Genomic DNA, 7,846 nt, shown 5'->3' on the forward strand with positions numbered 1-7,846 from the left:
CATATGCTGCTCTCTATGTAATAGAATGCAGTTGTTGCCATGATGAATATTCCATCATTTGACTAGAAAAGTAGTGATTTTTTTTTTAATGTTGAAAAGCCTCAAGGAATCCCGTTGTATAAAAGATAATGTTATTCAATGGTTTTGCTTATTCCTGGAATGTTACAGACCCTGTATTTCGTTGTTTTTTGATTTTTTTTTCTATTTTATTTCTGATGGAAAAGGTAGTAAAAAAGAAACAAACCAGCAATATCTGTACCCTCTGATAGACCTGTTAAACTTCAAATAAACAAAGAATATGTAACAATAGTTTACAGAATGGTATGGATGTTTATGAATATGGACAGATTTATACATAATGCATCCTTATAAATCTTTCATGTTGGGGACTGTGTAATATGATGGGAATTGAATTAATCCTTATACTTTGTCTTAGTCGTAATACTTCTGCCATAATCACCACAGGTTCTCAGATTATTACCTAGTTTAGGTATTAAAGTTTAGATTTTGTGTTAATAAAAGTTTTTAACATTTAAAAAAATGTAACACCGAAAAAAAAGACTTGTGAGAACAAGAAGAAATATTTATTTGCTCAACTGATTTTCTGTATTGGATTGGATGGTCTGAAAATATTGGTACCTTACTGAATCCTCTGAAAAGGTGGCAGCTGCCACAGACAAACATCATAAATTGAATGTGAATAAACCACTTTATCTTCAAGTGTCCAAAAATGTCCAGACAGTTTGGTTCTTTGTAGACTAATCATATAATATGCTGGACTGTAATCTTTTCGAAGTAGTGGAATCTTTTCTAAATAGTGGAATGGCAAGGTGAAGTTTTCATCTATGAGTACACCCAAATGTCACTTTAAAAAAAGTGTGTGACATAAATTCTGGGTAATAACTAGAATGGGTAGCAATTCTTAGGGTGAATACTTGAAAGCAGATTTCTTAAAAAAGGACCACTTTTGTGAATGTAAAAACAAAATAGTATAGTGTTCTTTGTCTTTCACCCTCTCCATTTTTTTTTATTTTTCAATGGGAGGTGAAAAAGATAAAAGGTGCTTTCATATGCACTTGAGAATTTAAGAATAAGGAGTAAAGATAGGGTGTTTTTGGAATAATTTGAAAAGATTTTTACCCATACTGCAAGTAGAAGTGCCTTAAAACATTTTTTTTCTTTTTTTTCTTTTTTTTTTAACAGAAGTACAAGGTGTGTAATTTTTAAATAACTGAACATTCTTTCATTTTCAATCAACCATACCTACCTTGCTCTTACAGTACTTAAACCTTAGACATGAAAGGCTGTTAGGGCACACACAGTCAAGAGTACAAGAAGTCCTGGTTTATGTAAGCTGAAAATAGTGCATCTCTGCAGAACAGTGCAAAGAAGACTTATTTCATGCTGTGCAACTACACTAAAAAGGGAAAATATTCCTTCTGGAGGTGAGCAGAAATACCAACATATGCTGTGTGCCTTTTGAATTACTTGAAAAATCCTTTTGCTTCAAATGCAGCACCTTGTCTGAAGTCAATGGGCTTGCACTTACATATGAGTGAAGAACTTGCATATGACGTTCTCTTGTCCCATACACCATTCTGCAAAGATCAGAGTCTCCTCTGATGTAAATGGTGGCTGATTTTCTGTGAAAATGTAAAGAGAAAACTTAGTATTGCTTTTCCTTCCCTCCTCTTTGCCCTTTCCCTCGACGATGAAAGAGTGCCTGAGGAACAGAGTTTGAAGGGCTGGAAAACAGAAAAGGGTGTCTAATTTCTCCCAGACTGGACTTCTTTTGACTCCAGTGTTCTGACTGTGTCATGAAGGGGAAATCATTTAATAATTAAAAAATAAAAAAAATAATTAAAAAACCCCTTTTGAACTGTAATCTCTGAATAAACAGATATGTATCTTTGCTGTATCTTTGCTTTCACTACTTACAGTGTAAATTGATCTTCCTTTTCACTACTTGGATAAGAAAATTCCCACTTCATGCAAGGAATTATAAGACTTTTAAGAACAGAGGTACAACTGTATCAATATATGTATAAAGGCATGTGCGTCCTTTCTCCTGTAAAAGTGAGGCTTTTACTATGTCTGAAGTTCTGTTGTATATAGTTCTGTATAATATCAAATCATAACATACTTCACTACAAGAAAAAATGAGAAATTAAAGTATTCAACTGCGCTCATTCACTATTTGCAATGCTAAATTGTTTTAATTTCAGTTTTCTTAACTAGAATGAAATGTAGCCCACAATAATACTATACAGTTTAAACTTCAGAGATACCTCTCCTCTAGTAAAAGATGTCCTTGCCCACGGCAGGGGGTTGGAACTAGATGATCTTTAAGGTCCCTTCCAACCCAAACCATTCTCTGATTCTATGATATCATACTGACAGAACAAGGTCTCATTTAAAAACTACATTTTAATGTAAATAATCTTCTCTCACCTTGACATATATGGTTTAATGGCACTGAATGTAAACATTGCAGAGTATTTTCTATAAAAATGAAGCCCTAACCAGTAAATGTTTGCTAGGCTTTAAATTGTCTGTTGTTTTCTGATAGAATTAGTAAGTATTGTAGATATCTTACCAGGTCTTTTGTTACATGTAGCATGATACAGGGACATAAATTATTTAACTAGAATTAGTAATATATTTTCCGGGTAAATATGATACAGAAATGTTACCCATGGCCAGATTCGCTGTCTTTCTGGTATGTCATATTTCTCTGGCAATTAAAGTTTTCAAAAAGTAGTCAATTTTTCTATTATTGCCTTTAAAAGAAATCAGGGACCCAATGACAAAATAAATACAGGGGATGTGCACTCAGAGTAGGTGGAGGATGTTCCAGGAGCCAGCTCTGTAACTGTAAGCAGGATGCTGTCACTTGGGATGTATGGTTTTCATGCTCAAATTTGAATCTTGATGCTGCTCTGTGCAGGCTCATTGCATCAAAGTAGTTTCAAGTAAATTGCTAACTCTAGGCCTACACTTACATGTAGATAATGATTAAGATGTGCATTGAATTGTACTCCCTGACAGGCTGTTTTCTGTCTTCAGTCTCTAGGCTCACAACTGTATCTATTCCTATTAGAGGATGTGTTGTCTCATGTAGTGAAACTCTTTGATACTGTATCAAGTGAGAGCAGTAAGGAGTGTACCTGTCAGCTACCCTGACCAAGGCTCTTATGAAGAAGTAAGTAACCTTTCTTTTAGGGAAAAGCTCCTCTGGTTGCCAATTCTGTTTCTGATAGTCAAGCAGAAATTTCTTACTGGAACCGGGAGACTCAATGAAAGGTTAATGAATGTAGAATTTTCCTGTGAAAAGTTTGGGTCCTGGGAAATTGGCAGTTTCTAAGAGAAGGTCATGATTTTGAAATGTCTCAGTAAATGTTCTTCATTGATACTTTTAGACATACTTCCCGTTCTTATTTTGTAGCTGGTCCATGATAGCTTGCTCTTTAATGCATCTGAAATTTTTATACCTTCTTATTGCATTTAATTTTAAAAATGAATGCTTCTGGTCTACATTGAAGACAGAGAGTATCAGATGTTTTGAGACTACAGGCATTTGTTCTGCTGTTTAGATGGAGGAGAAGCAAGAAATGAGATTATATTTTTTTCCAAAAGTCAGAGATAAAAAGGAAGAAATAAAAAGTCTCCTTCATCAATTACAATTCATTTTTAAAATATAATTGTTTTTCAGGTCTGTCCAACATTTTTCTCTCTGTTCCACCTCTCATGTTTCTTTTTTTGTGTTTCTTTTCTATATACTATTACCTGCTCACCATTTTACTTTTTTCACATGCCTCTGCTTGTGATACAAAGGGACTGAGTTCTGGTAGATGGGAACAAGCTTCAGGATCCACAGCTTATACTTATTTTTTGAAACTGTTTTCATCACTTGGCATAGCAGTGAAAGAAGCCTGTTTCTATGGTGTGTGATATGCATCCTCATCAACAGGAACGAAAGAGATTTATTTCTTTCATGGATTAGTATGTCAGCTTCCTGGCATGCTAACTTGGGATTCCCTAGAGGCACCCAAAGAGAGGGGTTTTTTTGTTGTGTCTGTGTTTCTTTCATATAAAAGGTACCTTTTAAAGATAATATTATGTGGTAATACTTAGATTTGTAAAATTTAACTTCACATTTTGAAAGAGCAGCAGATGGAACAAAACTAGGAGATGTTGAGAAACAGTGTTATTCAGGAAGCGAACAGAGAGCAATCTCACAGTGGAGGGCAGGTATCTGCAGTAGTAGCCAGTTTGACACGTACTATATTAGTTTAATTATTAATGGCCAGTCTTCGCGAGCGAAGATTTGGGAAGGGTCATTAACCCTTCGAGCCTGCGCAGTGGATTTTTTAGGTGAGACACAGCTTGCGCTGAACTGAGCCCACCCTTTAATCCTGAGGTTCATCTGCCGGGGCCAAGCACGCTTGGACAGTGGCAGTGAGGGTCTCAGGATGTAGGTTTGTTTAGAGTGACCTTCTCTTAGATGGATTACCTCACAGGGCTAACGAGCTCCATCTGCCCGGGGGGGCTGGGAATCGAACCCGGGTCGCAGCGGTGAGAGTCCTAACCACTAGACCACCAGAGGCCCCTCATGTACTATATGCTCATCTAGAAAAAAGGTCATCAGGAGTAGTCATCATGGATTCACCAAGGGAAAATTATACTTGGCTGATCTGGTAGCCTTCTGTGATGACATAGCAGGATGGGTCAATGAGGGGAGAGCAGTGGATGTTATCTATGTCGCCTTCAGCAAGGCTTTTGACAGTGTCTCCCACAATATCCTTGTAGGTAAGCTCATGAAATGTGGGTTAGGTGAGTAGACAGTGACATGGATCAAGAACTGCCTGAATGGTAAAGCTTAGGGTGTGGTAATCAGTGGAGTAGAATCCATTTGGAGGCCTATAGTCAGTGGTATTCCCCAGGGATCAATACTGGGTCCAGTCTTATTCAACTTGTTTGTCAATTACCTGAATGAAAGGGTAGAATGTACCCTCGGCAAGTTTGCTGATGATATGAAACTAGGGGGAGTTACTGATATACCCGAAACTGTTGCTGCCATTCAGCGGGACCTTGATAGGCTGGAGAATTGAGGTGCATTGGGAAGAGTGCAGCCAACAAGTAGAGAGGGTGATCCTCTGCCTCTACTCAGCCGTACCTAGGCCATTCTGTGTCCAGTCCTGGGCTCCTCAGTACAAGAAAGACAAGGAGCTACTGGAAAGGGTCTAGTGGAGGGCCACAAATACAACTGGGGGTCTGGAGTAGCTCTCTTATGAGGAGAGACTGTGGGAGCTGGACCTGTTTAGTGTAGAGAAGAGAACACTAAATGGATCTCATTGATGTATATAAATACTTCAAAGGTGGGTGTCAAGAGGATGGTGCCAGACTTTTCAGTGGTGCCCAGCGACAGGACAAGGAACAATGGCCATAAACTAAAACACGAGAAGCTTCACCTTAACGTGAGGAAGAACTTCTTTACATTGAGGGTGAAGAGCACTGGAACAGGCTGCCCGGGGAGGCCTCTCTGGAGATGTTCAAAACCCAACTGGACACACTTCTGTGTAACCTGCTCTAGGTGACCCTGCCTTGGCAGTGGGGTTGGACTAGATGATCTCCAGAGGTCCCTTACAACCCTAAGAATTCTGCGAATCTATGAAATGTCAAGGACACAATATTATCTAGCATCTAGCATTTTATTTTTTTCCTCAGCAGAACTAGTTTTTCTTACACTCTTAAAAAATAGCCAAATTTATTTCTGTAGAAATAATATCTGAGTCAAGAATAAAGATCTGGGGAACAAAACCCTGGGCTTGGTGCTCTGCTTAGTGAGGCAAAAATTGATCCTTCTCCTGAACTTCTCTTCCATATTCCTCACATACCTTACCATCAGAACATTAGGCCTGGTTACATGAGTATATTTAACTCAAAACAAGAATATTTGTTGCTTGCAGAATTCTTCTGTCATCAAGTTCAGCCACAGCATACTCTCCTGAGCTCAGGTAGATTCTTCACTTCTAGTGTACAGCTTGATAACTTTCTTCTTGTGAAAGCTTTGCTTTGTTCATCTCTCCAGAAGTGATAATTAAATGGAAAATATTCCTGCTCATGCTGATAAACCGTAAAATAACTTCTATTTTTATTACTTTTTTATTTTATAAAATTTTCAGGCTTTAATTCCTCTAGTCTTGGATAATTGAGCAAAAATGACAACCCCTTTCCTTTTATGTTTAAAAAGGTGAACAAATTTAAGTTTGATTTATCACAATGCACTATTTGATATTTGTGGTCATTTTTTTTCTTTTTTTTTTCCCCTCTAGAAATCATGTAGAGAGTACAGCTTTGAAAACAACTAAGTCTAAGAGGCTGTGGGCTGGAGTCACTGAAGTCAGTGTGGTACAAAGCTCCTGAAGACATCCATTCAGATGGACATGGTAGATTCAAGCATGCCCATTTCCTAAATGACTAAGTTCCTTGCTGCTTGTTGAACCACTTGTCTTAAACATTTATTTCCCATGTATGTTATTAGAAATACAAACCTTGAAACTAAAGATAATTGTGGAAATGTTGCCTTGACCATGTAGCAAAAAACTTAATGATTCTTTGCAGTGAAAAAGAAATATTCTATTCAAAATTGACATCCCTACACCAACCTGAGTTGCTGGATGCATTGCTGGTTGCTGGGCTTCAGTTAAGGAAGCCCAGAAGAACTCAGGATGATTTGAATTTACTGACTTTCAGCTTCCAGCACATTTATTTTTATCATTTGCTTTAGCAGTGGCATTCATTGCATGAGAGAACAAGTTGGTCTGAACACGTGCAGGTGTCACAGAACGATTGTGATCTGGGTTTCTGAAAATCAGTGAAATCCCATTCAAAGCAAAGATGATATATAGTAAATAAAAGCAATTGTTAGCTGGAAAAATCAGTTGAGTTAGCTGATCTGATTAAATGTCATTTTTTAATGGATGATTCCAAAGGCTGATAATGCACTAAACAGAGGTGTGTGTTTATAAGGATAAAGAACATCTTCAGAATGCTCATTTGTATTACTCATTTATAAATGAGGAAATGTTAGAAGGAAAGTGAATATTATTTTCTCCTGGTTTATTTTAGATCTCTGGTGGAGTAAATGAATATTAATTTGAAATAAATTAAAAAAAAATTCTTGCCTGATGCAGACAGTCTCTTTTTTCAGCATAATAAAGAGAGTTCAACTGCAGTGACATGCAGCACTTGATCTAGAGGAACTACTAATACACCCAGGAGGTTTTCTGTATGCAGAGGCAGTACTGTATTTCAGCTTCATACCTAGACACAGTGGAAATAGATAACATATTCAATTACACTCATAAAAGAAAAGGGTGCAGAGCTGAAGCTCTGCTTCCTGTCATCCACATGAACAAAAGTTGAATTTGTCCTTTATGAATGACAAAGAACCTTATTCTCCTATTTACTCCTTGTAGTCTAGATCCTTGCCTTATATAGTTTTTGGAAAGCAACTACATGCATTCCCAGTTTTGTGAATCTATTCATAGGAGGAGGGTCTGTGGCTTTTAACCAGGGTAATTTTTTTTAGTAGTTCTTTTAGTCTGGTGTTTGAGATTCCTTCATGACAGCATTGGATTCTTCCTGGCATTTCAAAATGATACATTTATATATTTCAGTTCGGAAAAGAGTGGTCAGTTCAAATTGTTATTTCCTCTTTGGTATGAGAGCCTGCTGTTCTGGGAGTAGAGTTAAACATCTGCATCTAGACATTTGTTGAAAAAAATTTACATAGTTCAATTTACGTCCTAGAAACACCCAACAACGTTATGCTGAAAATGGG

The 7,846-nt window shown here is 37.2% G+C and overlaps 1 long non-coding RNA gene across 1 annotated transcript; it reads left to right on the plus strand.

Annotated features, from left to right (window-relative positions):
• The first annotated feature begins 1,226 nt into the window (after window positions 1–1,226).
• LOC108492381 lies at window positions 1,227–7,166 on the plus strand. The gene is made up of 3 exons (XR_001873100.1): window positions 1,227–1,445; window positions 3,067–3,202; window positions 6,336–7,166. It is a non-coding gene; the product is annotated as an uncharacterized LOC108492381 (long non-coding RNA).
• The last annotated feature ends 680 nt before the right edge of the window (window positions 7,167–7,846 follow it).

Source organism: Lepidothrix coronata, unplaced genomic scaffold (genome assembly GCF_001604755.1).
Source record: "Lepidothrix coronata isolate B3197 unplaced genomic scaffold, Lepidothrix_coronata-1.0 Scaffold0, whole genome shotgun sequence".
NCBI classification, from domain to species: Eukaryota; Metazoa; Chordata; class Aves; order Passeriformes; family Pipridae; genus Lepidothrix; species Lepidothrix coronata.